Here is a 20,925-nt window from a genome sequence, read left to right as displayed (position 1 = left end):
TTGATCGGCACCCCAACCACCACCTTAACATTCACTCCCTCCAACACTGGTGCATAGTAGCAGCAAAATGCACTGCAGTAACTTGCCAAGATCTTCTGCGACAGATCCTTCAAAACCTGTGACCTCTACCACTTAGAGGAACAAGTACAGCAGACGCATGGGAACACCACCATCTGCAAATTCCCCTCCAAGTTACACACCATCCTGACTTGGAAATAAATCATCATTCCTACACCGTTGCTGGGTCAAAATCCTGGAATTCCCTCTCTAACAGCACTGAGAGTACACCTCCACTACATGGACTGCAGTAGTTCAAGAAGGTGGCTCGCCTTCTCAAGGGCAATTAGGGATGCGCAAGAATAAATGCTGGTCTTGCTGATGATGCCCGCATCCCCTGAATGAATAATCAAAGAATTAAGTAAGTTACTATTAGTTACTGGTGGAGTCAAAAATTCCTCCCATTTCTGGTTCCCCTCTACAAATCACTCACACCTTTGGTTTTCCCATTTCACCACCCTCTGTTTCCTTTCTTCACCTGCTCCGAGGTGGGGAAGCAGGGTGATGATCCCTTGGTTAGCATAGACTTTCTCAGCGCAGAAGGAAGGCATTCAGCCCATCATGTCTGTGCCAAATCTTTGAAAGCGCTATCCAATCCCCTGCTCTTTCTCCAATGGCTTTTCAAATTTCTCCAATTCAAGTATATATCTAATTCCCTTTTGAAAGTTATTATTGGATCTGCTTCCTTTCAGGTGGTCAAAATTCTCAGTTTTCAGATCTTCTTGCACAACTACTGCTTGCATGTAGACATTAGCAACTTTAATCATCGACAGGTCACCCAACCCTTATTAGCTAAATGCAATAATATTTGGAGATGTAGTACGATCAAACGTGAACTGATCAAACCTACAGGAATTCCCGTAACCAGAGTTAGCAACCCGAGTGGGCCAGTGTCCATTTTTATGATATATGCCCCTGTGATGCACTTTGAAGTGATTTTGCTACATTAAAGACACTTTATAAAAGCAACCTGTCGGTTCTAAACTTGCCTTTCGCCAGTTTGAATGTTTATTTTGGGGAAAATTAATACAAACTTGGAACTGATTCCAAAACAGTAAGCTTCTTTTGGATTTTAAATGTAGCCATAAATCAAGAAGCAGAGCTTGAATGATCTATAATTTACCTCTGAAATGAAACTATTGGGAATGAATCCAATATATCTCTAAATGTGTACATATACTGTGGAGTTGATAGCAGTGCTATACTTCAATTTATTTTCTCTCTCATGTTCATTGCATGCCTTAGTAACCATAAATTACAACAGAAAGTTGCTGACTCTGACATATTTTCTGCAAATTTATTAAGTGATTTGTAGTTGATTAGAAAATACAACGTATATACGTGTAGGATACTGGATGAGTTGGGGAGCACCACAAAGCAGAAATTCAATCAAGGGCATTAAAATAAACTGGGATTAAATTACTTCCTGTAATCATATTTCATTCATCGTGTTTACTTCTGGAATTTTCTCCCCGTTTTCTCTCCCCTCTTAAAGGTACTGTTGGGACGCAGTTCCATAGGTGATAGCACCCATCCAAGTGTTCCAAGCAACTGGACATTCCTTTCATGTAAAGCCAAACAGGTTGTGAGGCTAGTTAACAGCGGAGGACATCAGGCTGATCCTGTCATCACGTTTTTGCGCACATACATATACACCCACTCAGCAGTTGGCAGTAGATGGGGAGCAGGAGGCCTGGCTGACTCCACCCCCAGGACATTGAGACTTCAGAAAGTGTGGATCAGACCTGGGCATCACATGATACTGTGTTGGGTGATACATTCAACAACTAAATATCTGGGGAGCTGTGAGGATTCTTTCTCAATGAACTATAGGTGATGGTGGTGCTGTTGCGACTGTCAATTGCTAATGGCTCAAAGTGGCATCAAATCTTAGAATAAGAAGTTGATGACAAAATCTGACACCAGGTGATGAATGAAAGCAACCGTTCACCCCCCAACCACCCCGTGACCCCCGATTCCTGATCGGAGGAATCCTTGCCAGCTGCTTGTTCTATCCAATGCTGCCTCTGCTCACAGGCAAAAAGATTAATATTCAGGAGTCCTCTCTTCCTGGTACTACCTCTGCCTGCTTTCCCCCTCACTATCAAAGACTTACCCATGTCTTGAATGCTTAATATATGCAAGTGTCATCTAATCTCAATTTGCTGGAATAGAGTGGCTTGTTACTCATTCATTAACGCACATATATTGTCTTAAAATACAATTTGTGAATCAATAGTGCAATTATAATGAGATTTGTTCAATTTCAAACATTAACTTATGAATTTGTCATTATTATTCACTTGTCTATATTTTTATGAAATAGCAACTCAAGTAAGTTTAATTCTGAATCTTGTCCAAGCTAATCAATTTGTATATAAACTCCAAATGTCATAGTCTAAGTCTATGCAATAACCTCATTTAATTTCTGTACACCCAATTTTCCTTTGAAGATTCAGTGTTTTAAATGGGAACATTCGCTCTATAATTTAGTAACAACAATATTTTGAGATAACCAGTATCCATCATATTTAGAGTTGAATGTGAAATGAAAATCTAGTTCGCGTTGGACATCATTTAATTGGAAACAAAACTACTGGGGGTCACACAAAGGCAGCAGCAGCCGAGGTGCACAGTCCTTGCTGGCACTTCTTCAACAATGATTTGTTGGTAAATTTATTATCCATTATTCTTCCCCATGTACATCCTGAGCTTGTGAAGCAGGCTCCAGGGTAAATGTTGATAATAAACCTTGGTATTCTGAGAGCCCAATGGTATGATCTTTTATGAAAGCAGAAAATGCTGCAAAGATACACTGGGCTGAATTTTATGGGCCACTGCCCACCACCCCCCCCTGGAGGGCCAGTAGCCTTCCTGTCACAACGCAATTTTGTCGGGGACAGAATAGGCCGAAGGCAGCCTTCCAGCCCAGAGGCCACTTGAGGCCCTTAAGAGGCCTATCAATAGCTGCTTAAGGGTCTCTTTCCCCCGCCACTGGTAGTAAAACAAGTCACCTCCCTGCTGGCTTGGCCGGGGGGGGCCCTCCTCCATGGGCAATCTGTGGCCCATGGAGGGCCCCCACCATCAAACAAAGCATCTCCCTGTACCAAACCTCGCCCTCACCAACCTCCTCGCCGGGGCTTGCCAGATTGGGCCCTGGGACCCTGCTTCGCTACCTAAGGTTCGGGTGCCCAGTGCCTTGGAGGCAGGATCCCCATCTTTGAAGGGTCATGGATCCCGACGTCTGACTGTTAATTGGCCTGGTGTCGTAAAATTGCACCAGGCGGGCTCCAAATGGACCAGGCAGGATTCCCCCAACCTTTTCGTGAGCCCCACTACTGATACAGAATACAGCCCAGCAGGTCCATTAGCTGAAAAAAAGAAAGAATGGCTTAACATTTTGACCAGAGGCCCTTCTTGAGAACGAGAAAAGAATGTAAATTAGTTACTGTATAGGATGGATCAAAATGAAGAAAGAAGGAGTGAGAAAAGCTAGCAACAATCACTGGTCAAATATGCTAAATACCAGTTCAAAAACCCCTGTTGGGCTTTTACCAATTGAAGGAGAACACAACTGCTTGGTCCTCTAACTTCCTTTAAGCAAATAAATATTCTAAAAATGCTGTGCATTCTTGACCAGGTATAAAAAACAAGCAGAATGTTACGTCTGCCTTAGATCAGCATGGGAGGCAAGTGAACGTTGCTTTCTTTCTATCACCCAGACTTCCTGGAAGTTTGGCATCGTGAGATTTGAGTTGCTAGTCCAGTAGGATCAGATTGCTTTCCTCATCTTAAAAGCAAGTTATTCAATCATGGTAATAAAGTCAATCACAGTTGTGTATTCACTGCCATAAATAATTTGCTTAGGACCAACTGATATATCCTTCCAGTTCCGAAGAAGGGTCACTGACCCGAAACGTTAACTCTGCTTCTCTTTCCACAGATGCTGCCAGACCTGCTGAGTGATTCCAGCATTTCTTGTTTTTGTGTGTGATATATCCTTCTCCTTGGGATATATATTGAGCAGAAGACCTTTTATTCCAGCTCAACACATTGAGTGGGGTGGGGTGGATGAGTGTAAGATCTCATATTGTAGATCTGCTATTGTAAATCTCTGGAAGAAACACATGGCACTAACTTCAGTTTGTAACATAATCACTGGGGTCGGCAATGTGTCTGTACATAGACACCAGTGTCAGTGATAAAAGATTTTGGAGTCCGCGACTGGTAATTTCAGGGACAAGAAATTTTCCATTGGCTTCTCAGACTGGCTTTTTTTTAAAATCGCAAATGTCAGTATCACAGCTGATAGGTGCTGACAGCAGGAACAGTGGTTTCTGAACTTCGGACAGATTCAGGGTTTTCCAGCGGGTTCCGATTTTTTTTTTTTAAAAAGCCCACCAGAAAACCCCAAATTTGTCCGAAGTTCAGAAACCACCGTTCCCGCTGTTACATCTTTATGTTTTTTTCAGTGTCCCAGATGCTGGAAAAAATCACACTTTAAACTTGCAAAAGGCTGGAGTTAGTCTTGTTTATTACAGCACCCTGCTGATTCAACTGTTGGTTTTGTAGCATATATCATGACTCCTCAGTGCAGCTGTCAATGTGGCCCCCCCCCCCATTGGAACACTTACAAATAACAACTAGTTCCTAGCTAATTAGATCCTCACACTTTACAGATAGTATAACACATATAATATCCCTCTTTCTTTAAAACATAATGCCTCGATATCAATATAACTGTCAATATAAATAAAGAAGATTATAATTCGACTTGTGGAAATAATCTGAACCCCTTTTTAGAGTCTTTTATAGCATGTATTTTTTTAATTATTATTCATGGTATGGCTTGGGTGGTAAGATGTTGTGCCTCCAACTTGTAGATTTGGCATTTGTTGCTTTCAGTGGGTGAGTTAGCACGCTGGACAGGCGATGTTGTGTCACTTGCTGGTGATGTTATTAATGTTGTCTCGGTGGATAGTGATGTTTCTGGTGTTGTTAATGGTCTTTTCTGTTGTTGCAGCTCAGGTGTAGGTCGAATGTGGATTCTATTCCTTGGAGTCTCAGCTTCACTAACAACTTGCTGGGCTCCAGGCTTTCATAATTGGATCCTGTACATGTACAGTTTGTCCTTTCAACAGCTCAGATAGGGATTTAGCATACATGTTGAAGTGTTGCTCTTCTCTTACCTGTGCTTCAGTGAGTTGTTGTCTCACTTCCTCCTGGTCACTTGAACGATGTATTTTGCTTGGCAGAGTTGTCATATATTTTCTTCCATTTAACAGCTGTGCAGGTGATTTCATGTCAGCCTTGGGAGGTATGGATCGGAGGGACAATAAGGCCAGGTTTGGGTCTTCCTTCATCTCTTGGCATTTCACAAGTGTTCTTTTGACCATCTTTCTATAAATCCTTGTTCCCGTGGGTAGTGTGGTGATGAGGTGTTGGTGTTGAACCCATACTGGTCAACAAATTCCTTAAATTCTCTGGATGCAAATTGGGTGCCATTGTCACATATTAACCTTTCAGGAATCCCTTGCTCAACGAACAGAACTCATACTGCTGAGATTATTGTAGTGGCTCTCAAGTCTTTCATCTTCTGGATAAAAGGGAATTTTGAGTAGTAGTCTGCGACTATGAGATACCATTCTTGATTATGTGTGAATAAATCGACTCCTACAGTATGCCGTGGTCTGGGTGGTACTTCGGTAGCTATCATCTCTGTCTGTTGTGAGTTTCTGTACTTCTGGCATGCATCGCATGTAAACACAATATTTTTGATATCTTTGTATATGCCTATCCAGTACACTGATTTGGCTCTGAGCTTACACTTCTCCATTCCCATATGGCCTTCGTGGATCTTTTGGAGAAGTTCTTCCTGCATTGTTTTGGCTATGATTATTCTGGATCCGGCCAGCAAAACGCCATCTTCTAGTGAGATGTCATCTCTGATAGACCAATACTCCCGTATTGCTGGCTGTGTTTGCTGTATCTTATTAGGCCATCCCTGGATCACTTACTGAGATAACATCTGTAACTGCTCATCTTTGCTGATCTCATCTCTAATTTGACTCAGTTTTGGTGGTGTTACGTTTACTAGGTGATGAATCTTTATGCCTAGATCTTCTATCTCATGTTTCTCTTTTTTTTGTGGTGACAATCGAGATAGGGTGTCTGCCAGCACCATTTCTCTTCCTGGTTTATATTTCAGAGTGAAATCATAACTCTGAAGCCTCAAGAGTAACCTCTGCAATCTTGCCGGTGCTTTGCATAGATTTTTCTTGTAGATCTGCACCAGTGGACAATGATCACTCTCCATTGTGAACTTTCTCCCATAGAGATATGCGTGGAACTTCTCACATCCATACACGACTGCCAAAAGCGCTCTCTCTATCTCGGCATATCTTGTGTCAGCTGATGCCAGAGCTTTGGACACAAATGCTATTGGCTTTCCCTCTTGTACCAGGGCTGCTTCCGGTTCTTTTGTGGAAGCATCTACTTGCAGAGTGGCAGATTTCTTTCTGTCATAGTATGACAGACTTGTCTCCTTGCATACTACCTTTCTGAGTTTGTTGAAACTTCTGTCATGTGACTCTAACTACTAATACTCTACATCTTCTTTCATCAGCTCCCGCAGGTTTTCTGTGTGTTCCAACAAGTGTGGAATAAAGGAGCTCATGTATTGCATCAAACCAAGGAAACTTCTCAACTCTCTCTTATCTCTTGGGGCTTCCATCCCTGAGATGTCTGAGATATTTTCAAGGCTCAGCTTAACTCCGTCAGGTGTGTACATCATTCCGAAGAACTGGCATTCTGTTACTTTCACAATGCATTTGTCTGCGTTAAGCCTAATCCTAGCTTTCCTGGTTCTCTCCATGGCTTCATGTAGATGGCTGTCATTATCTTTTCCATCTACACCATACATATGGATATCATCAGCTATGCCGACTGCTCCTTTGCATCCCCGGTATGTCTCGTCTACTTTCTGTTGGAACACAATCCTGGCTCACTTTGAGGCCAACAGGTAGATGCAGGAATTTGTACCATCCAAAGGGTGTGTTGAATGTTGTCAACAGTGAATATTCTGTGTCTAACTTCACATTCCAGTAGCCATTTCTGGCATCAAACCTGCTGAAAACTTTTACCCCTGCCAGTGCTGGTGTGATTTCTTCCAATGTTGGAATAGGGTAGTGATCCCTCTTTATTGCTTGGTTAAGATCTTTGGGATCTAGGAAAATTCTTAGCCGTCCATTTGGCTTCTCTCTCAACATGATGGAATTTACCCAATCTGTAGGCTCTGTGACTCTGGCGATCACTTTCTTTTCTTCCATTTGTTGGAGCTCTCTTTCAAGCTTTCCTTTTCGTTCTATTGGTACTTTACTTGGGGGATGAATCACTGGTTTCATCACTGGGTCAATAGTGATGTGATACTCAAAATTTTCGAAGCATCCAACTGTCTCATCAAAACACTGTCGGAACATCTGTACCAGATCTTTGCTTCTGATCAGAGGGCACTTTTCAATGGGTATATGATCTTCAACCCTCAGTGTCACCTCCTTTACCTCATGGTTTACTGAGATAATCTATAGTTCTTCACAACTGCTCAACCCCAGGATTGCTGGACCATCTGTTTCTGTGACATAGAACATACAGCTAACATCTTTTCCTATGTGTGTCCCTCTGTTTGGGTTGTTCCTAGCTGTCAAATCTCAGTTCCCCCATATGCTGTTAGCATGGTGTTGTTTGGTTTCAGAGCACCTTCCCTTGGGTAACCATTTTTCTACAAATTTTCAGGAAAGATCTGCTGGTACAGTCTGAGCGGGATGATGTTACTCTGCGCACCAGTATCAATCTTCACCTTTTGATTTATCGCTGTGGGCTTATTTCTCAGCCTCTTCATGATCTGAATGGTTGTGTGAATTTATTTTCTCTGGGAACTGTCACATCCAGACATTTTGTGCAATTCTATGGTTCCTATGTCTATCATGTTCTCAAACCCATCCCCATCTTCCAGGGTATGGATGTTTTCGGATCTTTCACTATTTCTTCACCCTGTTACTCTGGCTCTGATGACTCATCTACCACCTTCTTGCCTTGTTCTACACATCTTTTCCCAGTCATTGGTCTTTCCGCAAGCTCTGAAGATTGATCCATATAGGGGACATTTCCTTCTATCTGTCAATTCATGTGGTCATCCACAGCTCCTGCATGTCTTTCCCTCTGCTTGGTGTACATTCTATAGTTGTCATTTCACGGCATCGACCCTGCTGCCTGTCTCCTGGCTTAACTGAAGGATAGCCATTTGGGAAGTCAGAGTCTTCATCTGTCTTCTTCTGACTTCATGTGCTCTGGCAGTGTCTACAGCCTGCGATATTGTGAGCTTGTCCTTTCCAACTAGAGCTTTCTGTACTTCAGGATGTTCAGAACCCCAAATGAGCTGATTTATCAACCGTTCATCTGTGTCCTTAAATTTACATTTTCTGGCTGCATTTTTCAATCTTGCTACAAAATTGCCAATAGGCTCACATAGTTCTTGTCTGAGGCCTTGAAATTCATATCAGTATATCCGATGATTTGATTTTGGTTGGAGATGGGTGCTGAATCTTACAAAAATTTTGTCTGGGTTTCTGCTGTCCTCTTTGTTTAGGTCCCAGCTGTGAAATAAATTTAATCCTTTATCTCCAGCCCACAGCAGGATATAACTGATCCTGTCCACTTCACTAGTGCCTTTTAGGAAGCTACTGAATGCCAAACTTCACTTTTGTTTAAACTTCTCAAATGCCTCTACGACATCATCAGCTTCTCAATTCATTATGGGCTGTAGCTGTGCATTCATTCCCGTCCCGGCTGACATTTCATCTTTGTTTTTGCACGAGTCACTCAGTTTTTATTTCTCTCTGTCTGGCACTAATTTGGGTCACTTTTCTCAATCTGATGCTTTAAAAAATGTTCTAGGTTTTCTCGCAGACACTCACTGCCATCATATTACATCTTTATGTTGTATTCTGGTTCCCAGATGTTGGAAAGAATCGCACTTTAAACATGGAAAAGGCTGGAGTCAGTCTTGTTTATTACAGCACCATGCTGTCTGCTATAGAACCTAATTCAACTGGTTGTTGTGTAACATATAACATGACTCCCCAGTGCAGCTGTCAACGTGGCCCACCACTGGAACACTTACACATGACAACTAGTTCCTAGCTAATTATTTCCTAACACTTTACAGATTGTATAACAATATATAACATATATAACACCTGCTCTCAGTAACGGTCAGGGAGAGGGAGGAGGGAGAGAGAGAGAGAGGAGGGAAAGAAGGAAAGAGAGGAGGGTGAGAGGCGGAGGGAAAGGGGAGAGAGTGGGACAGAGAGAGAGACCAGAGAGAGAGGGGGGAAAGAGGGGGGAGGGAGAGAGAGAGAGAGGGGGGAGAGAGAGGGGACAGATTGAGGGGTGAGAGATGGACACAGAAAGGAGATAAGGATTGACACAGAGAGGGAGAGAGCAAGTGAGAGGGGAGAGAAAGAGATCAAGATCATTCCTGACAGATGGACATCTAAATACATTCTCTGCATCACTACCTCAAGTGTGTGAGCAGCCATTGACTACCTGTGCAAGCAAAAACAATGCCCGGTATCTCACTAAATAGGGAGAAATGCGTTTTAAATCAGACTGTGTTTTGATGGCATTAGGTTGGCTATACATACTGTATATATACAGATTAATTGCCCCAATGTCCAGGGCTGAGTCAATAATTTTGTCAAACGCCTATCCCTGATAATCGGTTAAGTATGACAGATGATTCCGATCATGAGTACGATATTGATGTCAAACATCAGGTGTTGTATCACGTGTTTCATCTGAAGTGTCTGCATCGGACGGAACGCTTGAGAATGGTGTTTGTAACACTTTGAAGAATGACGCATATCATGTGACGATTTGCGAATCGCGCTTAGCAGTGATCAGTGATCCTTTGTGTTGGTCACAACAAATGGCTGGATGTCATAGAGGCTGTTTGCTTTCCAATATAACCATTAAGTTTGTCTCCTGGCTTTAGCTGTGTAGTTCTGAATTTCATGTTTCGCTCTGCATTTGCTTTCATGTGATCTTTCTGTCTTCGATCACATTCGCATACGTGTTGATCATTAGCTTTGCAGGGTAGCTCGGGAATACATAGGATGTGCAACGATGAAAGTAGCTGGAGGCTACTGCAATTATGAAGAAAATGATATAATTCCTGCATCCACGACTTGCTCTCAGCAGTACCTGTACGGATCGCTTTTTTTCAAGGTAAGCATGAATCTCTCAATTTCTCCATTAGCCCTTGGCCCACAACGTATGATTTTTCAGTGAGTGAAGCCGAGGTAGTACGTGAATTTACTGAACTCATTGCTGTTGAATGGGATTCCATTGTTGCTTCTCACCATTTGAGGGACTCCAAACAAAGCAAAAATCTGGTCAGACTTTGGTGCAGCTGCTTTTGCTGAGGTAAACATAACTATTTCTATGACTGGGAATCTGCTATAGTCATCAGTGAGAACAAGTAAATGCCCGTCAGTGGGCAAGTCTCTGAAGTTTATGCTAACTACAGTCCATGGGCCTGCAGGTAACTCATGCATATTGAATGGCTCACGAAGATTTGACATTATAGTTGCTTGGCATGGCAAACATTGATTGATTTTGTGCTCCACCATGCGGTCAATTCCCAGGAACTATACCTTTTCCCAAAGAAGTTGCATGGTTTTAACAATTCCCTGGTGAACCTCATGTGCTATTTCTAAAACACATTCTCTCAAAGACTGCGGAATGACAATGCAGTTGCCGTGTAGCACGCGTTCAAAAGTGGTTGCAACTGTGAGCTCATTTCGAACATTGTGAAGACCTTGTAGCGTGTGAGCAATTTGGCTTGTAGATGCTCTCTCAATCACGCCTTTCTAATTTTGCGATTCTGTAGCTGTCATACATAGCTGCAATGCTTCATCTTGTCTTGTTGCCACTTTGGTGTCAGTTAATTTTAGCAACATTGGCCCCACGTTTACGCTGACATAGTTAAGATGTTGTTCAGCAGGCCTTTCTTCGCAACTAGTAGGACTGATTATTGGCAAATGATGACGTGATAGGTAGTCCACTGGATTAAGCTTTCCTGGCTGATACTTAGCATGGAACTTGTACTCTTGTAGTTTGAATATCCAACGCTCTATTTGAGTAGGTGGCTTGCTATGCGGGTTGTTGAACAGGCTCACTAGTGGCCTATGATCATTTATCACTTCAAACGCGCTTCCGTACAAGTAGAGATGAAAGTGTAGGATGCTTCATGTGATTGAGAGTGCTTCTCTCTCTCTTTGCGAATATCATTGTTCTATGGGCGTTAATGACCTTCCTGCCATCACGACGATTGATAGCTGACCTGCTTTTTCTTTGTACACGAGAACTGCACCTAAGCCAACCGAGTTTGCATCCACGAATAGCTGGGTGGTTTTCTCGGGGTCGAAGTAAGCATTTGTGTAACTTGCTAACGAACGTTGTTTGATCTGGTGTACCTCAATTTTGTCCACTACTGCTTGGTGGTCTGTTTTGTCAGATCATGTAGGGGGGCAGACAGCTTAGCGAGGTCAGGAATGGAATAACTGCAGTATATGATGAGCCCAAGTAGGCTGTGGACTTCATGCACGTTCTTGGATCTGCAGCGTTTGCAATGACTTCTACTTTCCGTGAATCAGGTGACACTTCTTCACCGCTGAATAGATGACCGAAGAATTCAATTCTGCCTTCATTGTTCAGGGCGAGGTTGCATTCTCTAAGACATGGTAGACGTATATATAACATATATAACATCCCTCTTTCTTTAAAACATAATGCCCCTATATCAATATAACTGTCACTATAAATAAAGAAGATTATCATCCGACTTGTGAAAATAATATTTACCCCTTTTTAGAGTCTTTTATAGTGTGTATTTTTGTTTATATTATTCATGGTATCCCGTGGGTGGTAAGATGTTGTGCCTCCATCTTGTAGATTTGGCATTTGTTGCTCTCAGTGGTGAGTTGGCACACTGTACAGGCGATGTTGTGTCACTTGCTCATGATGTTGTTAAAGTTGTCTCGCTGGCTAGTGATGTTCTTGATATCTTTGTATATGCCTATCCAGTACACAGCTGATTTGACTCTGAGCTTACCATATGGCCTTCATGTATCTTTTGGAGAAGTTCTTCCTGCATTGTTTTGGCTATGGTTATTCTGGATCCGGCCAGTAAAACACTGTCTTCTAGTGAGATGTCATCTCTGATAGACCAGTATTATTGTATTGCTGGCTGTGTGTGCTGTATCCTATCAGGCCATCCCTGGATCACTTGCTGAGACAGCATCTGTAACTCCTCATCTTTGCTGGTCTCATCTCTAATTTGACTCAGTTTTGGTGGTGTTACATTCACTGGGTGATGAATCTTTATGCCTTGATCTTCTATCTCATGTTTCTCCTGTCATGACAACCGAGATAGGGTGTCTGCCAGCACCATTTCTCTTCCTGTCTTATATTTCAGAGTGAAATCATAACTCTGAAGCCTCAAGAGTAACCTCTGCAGTCTTGCCGGTGCTTTACATAGATTTTTCTGGTAGATCTGCTCCAGTGGACGATGATCACTCTCCATTGTGAACTTTCTCCCATAGAGATATGCATGGAACTTCTCACATCCATACACAACTGCCAAAAGCTCTCTCCTTATGTTGGCATATCTTGTCTCAGCTGATGTCAGAGATTTGGATGCAAATGTGATTGGCTTTCCCTTTTGTACCAGGGCTGCTTCCAGTCCTTTTGTGGAAGCATCTACTTGCAGAGTGACAGGTTTCTTTCTGTCATAGTATGACAGACTTGTTTCCTTGCATACTACCTTTCTGAACTTGTTGAAACTCCTGTCATGTGACTCTGACTACTGGTACTCTTCCATTTCTCGGAGCTCTCTTACAAGCTTTCCTTTTAGTTCGATTGGTACTTTACGTGGGGGATGAATCACTGGTTTCATCACTGGGTCGATAGTGATGTGATACTCAAAATCTTCGAAGCATCCAACTGTCTCATTAAAACACTCTAGGTACATTTGTACCAGATCTTCTTTCCTTCTTATTGGAGGGCTTTTCAATGGGTGTACTATCTTCAACTCTCAGTGTCGCCTCCGTCACCTTATGGTTTACTGAGATAATCTGCAGCTCTTCACAACTGCTCAACCCCAGGATAGCTGGACCATCTGTTTCTGTGATGTAGAACATACAGTTAACATCTTTTCCTTTGTGTGTCCCTGATTTGGGTTGTTCCTAGCTGTCGTATTTCAGTTCCCCCATATGCTGTTGGCATGACTTTGTTTGGTTTCAGAGCACCTTCCCTTGGATAACCACTTTTCTCCAAATTTTCTGGAAAAACCTTCTGGTACAGTCTGAGCGGGATGATGTTACTCTGCACTCCAGTATCAATCTTCACCTTCAGATTTAGCGCTGTGGGCTTATTTCTCAGCCTCTTCCTGATCTGAATGGTTGTGTGAATTTCTTTTCTCTGGGAACTGTCACATCCAGACATTTTGTGCAATTCTATGGTTCCTATGTCTATCATGTTCTCAAACCCATCCCCATCTTCCAGGGTATGGATGTTTTGGTTTCTTTCACTATTCCTTTGCCCTGGTACTCTGGCTCTGATGACTCATCTACCACCTTCTTGCCTTGTTCTACACATCTTTTCCCAGTCATTGGTCTTACCGCAAGCTCTGAAGATTGATCCATATACGGGACATTTCCTTCTATCTGTCAATTCGTGTGGTCATCCACAGCTCCTGCATGTCTTTCCCTCTGCTTGGTGTACATTCTTTAGTTGTCGTTTCACTGCATCGACCCTGCTGCCGGTCTCCTGGCTTAACTGAAGGATAGCCATTTGGGAAGTCAGAGTCTTCATCTGTCTTCTTGTGGCTTCATGTGCTCTGACAGTGTCTACAGCCTGCAATATTGTGAACTTGCCCTGTCCAATTAGAGCTTTCTGTACTTCAGGATGTACAGAACCCCAGATGATTTGATCTATCAGCCTTTCATCTGTGTCCTTAAATTTACATTTTCTTGCTGGATTTTTCAATCTTGCTACAAAATTGTCAATAGGCTCACATAGTTCTTGTCTGAGGCCTTGAAATTCATATCAGTATATCCGATGATTTGATTTTGGTTGGAGATGGGTGCTAAATCTTACAGAAGTATTGTCCTGGTTTCTGCTGTCCTCTTTGTTTAGGTCCCAGCTGTGAAATAAATGTAATACTTTATCTCAAGCCCACAGAAGGATATAACTGATCCTCTCCTCTTCACTAGTGCCTTTTAGGAAACTACTGAATGCCAAATTTCACTTTTGTTTAAACTTCTCAAATGCCTCTACGACATCATTAACTTCTCAATTCATTATGGGCTGTAGCTGTGCATTCATTCCTGTCCTGCTGACATTTCCTTTTTTTTTAGAGTTATCTCACGAGTCACACAGTTTTTCTTTCTCTCTCTTTGGCACTAATTTGGGTCACATTTCTCAGTCTGATGCTTTTAAAAATGTTCTAGGTTTACTCACAGAGCCTCGCTGCCACCATATTTCATCTTCATGTTGTATTCTGGTTTCCCGATGTTGGAAAGAATCGCACTTTAAACTTGGAAAAGGCTGGAGTCAGTCTTGTTTATTACAGCACCATGCTCTGTGCTATACAATCTGATTCAACTGGTTCATGTGTTACATATAACTCCCCAGTGCTGCCATAAATGTGCCCCCCACTGGGACACTTACACATGACAACTAGTTCTTAACTAATTAGTTCCTAACACTTTACAGATAGTGTTACAATATGTAACATATATAACATTTTAATATTGGGAATGGAGGATAAGCTGGGTTGTATTTTTGTATGTATTTTATTGAAAATGCCTCAGTGAACTTTTGTGTGATATGGAACATGGGGAATAATTTCATTTGTTGGTGGTAATCAGACACAACAATATCACACCATATATCATACTTTATGTGGAACCTAAAACAATTGTAACTGTTTTGCCAATGATTTGTTTATGACTTACTACAATCATTTTATCTTGCTGCTACCATCTTGTTACTTTTCAATTGATATGTACTTCAATGAAATATCATCATGTTGTTGTAATGCAAGCTTCCTATCACCACTTTTTTAATTTGCAAAAAAATTGAACAGATTTATTTGATCCTACCACTCAGATTTAATCATTCACAGATCTCTCTGACTAGGCGATATAACAAAAATATCTGCAGAATTGTAATTATGTTACTGCAAAAAGGATTGAACTTCCTTTATGCAAAATCTATTGTAAAATGATTGCCCTTGAATATTTCTTTGAGGACAGTTACTTCAAGTTAAACCAGCAATTTTTTAAATATTATTTTCCTCTTACTATTTTCTCTTCTCTTCTTAAGAAAATAATGATATTATTGGGCAGAGTCAACGTGGATTTATAAAAGGAAAATCATGTTTGACAAACCTGTTGGAGTTTTTTGAGAATGTTACAGTAACATGGATAAAGGAGAACCAGGGGATGTAGTGTATTTGGATTTTCAGAGGATTTTGATAAGATCCCACAGAGGTTAGTAAACAAAATTAGAGCACGTGGGATTGGGAGTAATATACTGGTATGGATTGAGAATTGGTTAACAGAAAGAAAACAGGTGAGAGTAGGAATAAATAGGTCATTCTCAGAATGGCGGTCTGTTACTAGTGGGGTACTGCAAGGATCAGTGCTGGGGCCTCAGCTATTTACAATCTATATAAATGATTTGGATGTGGGGACCAAATGTAATATTTCCAAATTTACTGATGACACAAAACTAGGTGGGAATGTAAGTTGTGAGGAGGATACAAAGAGGCTTCAAGGGGACTTGATCAGGCTAAGTGAATGGGCAAGAACATGGCAGTTGGAATATAATGTGAATAAGTGTGAAGTTATCCACTTTGGTAGAAAAAAACAGAAAGATAGAGTATGCTTTAAAAGGTGAGAGGTTGGGAAGCGTTGTTGTCCAAAGGGACCTGGGTGTCCTTGTGCATGAGTCACTAAAAGCTAGCATGCAGGTGCAGCAAGCAATTGGGAAGACAAATGTTCTATTGGCCTTCATCACAGGGGGTTTTGAGTACAGGAGTAAAGAAGTCTTGCAATTGTATAGAGCCTTGGTGAGACCGCACCTGGAGTATTGTGTACAGTTTTGGTCTCCTCATCGAAGGAAGGATATACTTGCCACAGAGGGAGTGCAGTGTCTTATAAGGAGAGATTGAGGAAACTGTATTCTCTAGAGTTTCGAAGAATGAGAGGCGCTCCCATTGAAACTTACAAAATTCTTACAGGGCATCTCAGGGTGGATGTAGGTTAGATGTTTCTCGTGGCTGGTGAGTCCAGAACCAGGGGACACAGTCTCAGAATAAGAGGTAAGCAATTTAAGACTGAGATGAAGAGAAATTTCTTCACTCAGAGCATGGTAAATCTCTGGAATTCTCCACCCCAGAGGACAGTGGAAGCTCAATCATTGAGCAAGTTCAAGACAGAAATCGATAGATATCTGGATATTAATGACATCAAGGGATATGGGGATAGCGCAGGAAAGTGGCGTTGAGGTAGATGATTAGCCATGATCTAACTGAATGGTGGAGCAGGCTCGACAGACTGAATGGCCTACTCCTGCTCCTATGTTCCTAGGTGTTGACTCGTGCTGGGTCATGGCTCCACAAGTATTGGCTGCCCGCCAGCATCTTGCCCAGAACCCTGACTCGAAACACACAATGGAGTACAACTCATGGATGTGCATAGGGATGTCCTGTGCAAGAGACTTGCTTTCTGAAGTAGTTAGGATTGTATCTGGAGAATTGGTCCTACTCCTGGATCTATTGGAAGATGTTGGGGAGTGATGTTGAGTAGAATGTCAATACATAGAGATATTTTGTGTTTGGTTCTTGCAGACTCAATTCTGTGAATATTTGTGCTTGCTTGGGCATTTTCTGCCAAGTACTCCATGACCAAAGCAAAGAGAATGGGAGATAAGGAGTACTCTCGCTTAGTTCCCTGTTGGGAAGAGAACACAAGAAAGTTGAAATGTAGAGTTTTTGTTCTCCACTTCCTCAATGTGACACCAAAGCTAATTATCTTTAGCCCAGTGGGCTGAAATTGCACTATACATGGCTGAATACATTTTCTACATGAAGTCAGGGAACTAGGGAGTAGGTGTTGGTATTGCTGCAGTAATTCACTATACTAGTGTTATGCCCTAAGTGGTGCTCACATATAAATTCATGTAATATATGGATTCTGTGCATTTTTTCTGCAAAAGCAATACTGCAATTTGAAAAGTAACTAAACTGAATTTTTTAAAAATCCTATTTTTATAGTCCAGAAAATTCAGAGTGAAACATCATTATCATTTAACCACTAAGACATCATGTATTTTCTTTATTCAGTCATGGGATGTGGGCATTGTTGGCTAGGCCAGCATTTATTACACATCCCTAATTGCCCTTGAGAAGCTGGTGCTGAACTGCCTTCTTGAACTGCTGCAGTCCTTGGGGTGTCGGTACACCCACAGTGCTGTTAGGAAGGGAGTTCCACAATTTTGACCCAGTGACAGTGAAGGAACGGCGATATAGTTCCAAGTCAGGATGGTGTGCAGCTTGGAGGAGAACTTGCAGGTGGTGGTGTTCCCATGCATCTGCAGCCCTTGTCCTTCTAGGAGGTAGACGTCACAGGTTTGGAAGGTGCTGTTGAAGGAACCTTGGGGGTATATGGTTCGATTCTCACTTGTTTGAGATGGTCATTGCCTGGCACTTGTGTGGCACGAATGCTACTTGCCACTTATCAGTCTAAGCCTGGATATTGTCCAGGTCTTGCTGCATATGGACACGGGCTACTTCATTATCTGAGGAGTCGTGAATGCTGCTGAACATTGTGCAAACGTCAGCGAAAATCCCCACTTCTGACCTTATGATGGATGGAAGGTCATTGTTGAAGTAGCTGAAGATGGTTGGGTCTAGGACGCTACCCTGAGGAACTCCTGCAGTGATGTTCTGGGACTGAGATGATTGACAACCACAGGCATCTTCCTTTGTGCTAGGTATGACTCCAACCAGTGGAGAGTTTTCCCCCTGATTCCCATTGACTCCAGTTTTGCTGGACTCCTTGATGCCATACTCGGTCAAATGCTGTCTTGATGTCTAAGGCAGATGGTCTCACCTCACCTCTGAATTTCAGCTCTTTTGTCCATGTTTGAATAAGGGCAGGAGCTGAGTGGCCATGGCGGAACCCCAAACTGAGCGTCTGTGAGTAGGTTATTGCTGAGCAAATGCCGCATGATAGCACTATTGATGACCCCTTCCATCATCTTGCTGATGATCAAAAGTAGACTGATAGGGCGGTAATTGGCTGGGTTGGATTTGTCCTGCTTTTTGTGTACAGAACATACTTGGACAAATTTCCACATTGTTGGGTTAATGCCAGTGTTGTCGCTGTACTGGAATAGCTTGGTTGGGGGTGCATCTAGTTCTGAAGCACATGTCTTCAGTACTATTGCCGGAATGTTGTCAGGGCCCATAGCCTTTGCTATGAAATCTGACATTTGACTATAGTCTGACTAGAGAAATCTGACTTTTGTTTCATAATCCCACATGCACTCTATAAATATGGTCACTTGGTATCCTGGTTATGAGCACTACACAAACAGCTGGGTCTGGTATAACTTGCAATCAGAGCTCCAATAATCATTTGTTGATTTATTTGACTGGAATAAGCACAGTAGATTAATTTAGAAAACAAAGCCAGAAAGGATTTGAATTCAGTCCATGCTTCTAGTGATCAACAATCATTAATCTTTTGACTTTCTAAGTGCTGAACAGATAAGAAAAAATAGTGTTCTGAGGGAGTCATGAAAGATTGATTAGTGCTTTAGTCTGGAACAGAAACCCTCTGCACGTATGCTATAAAAGGTTTCCATTATATTTAACCCTTTGTAAACTTAGCTCCTATTTTCTTCATAGAGCAAGACTTTCCATTAACTTCATAAACCATAACAGGCAGTATAAACTAAATAATTTTAAAAGGGATGCAGAAGCAGAGATACCTGGGGGTGTAAGTATACAAATCTTTGAAGGTTGCAGGACAAGTTGAGAAGGATCATTAAAAAAGGAAATATGGGATCCTTGGCTTTATAGTTATAGGCATAGAGTACAACAGCAAGGAGGTTATGCTAAATCTTTATAAAACTTGGTTTAGGCCTGAGCTAGAGTATTGTGTTGAATTCCAGACACCACATTTTAGGAAGATCTTGGAGAGGGTGCAGAAGAGATGTTCTAGAATAATATCAGGGATGTGCAGAGACTGAAGAAGCTGGGGGTTATTCTCCGTAGAGCAGAAAGGGTTGAGTTTTTTTTTATTCAATCTTGGGATGTGAGCATCAATGGCAAGGCCAGAATATATTGTGTTACGACCGAAGTGGGAGGAGCGCACTGCCTTTTCTAGTTCCACTTCTGTACAGGTCAAAACATATATTTTTAAAATGTTTCCCTAGTTACCGATGCCATCAATCATATACTCTACTCTTTATCCCAGAATAAAATACACCAATCAGGTTTCTTTAGTAAACAAAAAAATTATAAATTTATTAGAAAACAAGACTTAACCACTAACAAAGCAAAGCATTAACACACAGACTGAAATATGAAAGTTCCTCTTTTGAAATTCCCCACACACAAACTCACACACACATTGAAAAAAAATACAGAAATTCTCTCTGCAGAGGTCTGTTACCAAAAAAAGACAAAAAAAGAATACTATTTCCAAATACTTGCTAATTCTTGAAGAAAAAAGAGAAGATATGGAAAGATGTCAGTTGTTCCTTTTTTGTCTGGTGTCCCATATACACATAGATGGCTGTCACTGGGATTTTTCTGGAGCAGTTCTTTTCAGGTGTCCTTGAGGATCAGTTTGTCAGGCTTTCCAGGAGAAATGCAGCATCAGGAGTTTCTGGCAGGCCTTTCAGGAGAAATGCAGCATCAGTTTCTCTACTTCTTACAGTTCATTCTCAAGAAGTTCTCAAAGAGATGGAAGAGGGTGAGCTGATGGTGGTTGCTCTCTTGGTTGTTTTTCTCCAAATGCCTTCAAAACAGTTGACACCTCAACACACTGTCCAAAGCAAAACCAAAAACAATATCTCAAGAGTGTGACCTTCTGAGCCCCTATAAATCTTGACATGTCACTTCTCTGTAAACATATTCCCCAGATTACCAAGGTTTCTGCTGTGCATTGTTTAAAGCGACTTCCAGCAAGACTGTTTTTAAACAACAACTTAGTGTCCTTTCAATGAACTGTCAACAACCAAGCAAAGTTCAGCTTCTATGAAATCTTTAACCTTCCAATGAATCCATCTTCACAATTTAAATATAAGTCCTCAAAAACCACATACTTAACAAAAAATATAGAGGCACTTTCAGAACATTTGCCAATCCCTAATTTCCCTTCAGAAGATCTTGATGAACTGCTTCTTGAACTGCTGCAGTCCATGTGATGTAGGTTCACCAACAGGACTGTTAGCAAGGGAGTCCCAGGATTTGACCTAGTGACAGTGAAGGAGCGGCAATATATTTTCAAGTCTGAATGGTGCGTGATTTGGAGGGAGATTTACTGGTGGTGGTGTTCCTATGCATCTGCAGCCCTTGTCCTTCTAGGTGAAAACCGTCACGGGTTTGGAAGGTGCTGTCGAAGGAGCCTTGGTGAGTTGCTGCAGTGCATCTTGTAGATGGTACACACTGCTGCCACTATGCATCAGTGGTGAAGGTAGTGATTGTTTAAGGTGGTGGATGGGATGCCG

The sequence above is a fragment of the Heterodontus francisci genome, chromosome 11 (genome assembly GCF_036365525.1).
Source record: "Heterodontus francisci isolate sHetFra1 chromosome 11, sHetFra1.hap1, whole genome shotgun sequence".
Lineage (NCBI taxonomy): Eukaryota > Metazoa > Chordata > Chondrichthyes > Heterodontiformes > Heterodontidae > Heterodontus > Heterodontus francisci.
The sequence above is the reverse complement of the archived record's forward strand: the minus strand, read 5'-3'. Positions refer to the sequence as shown.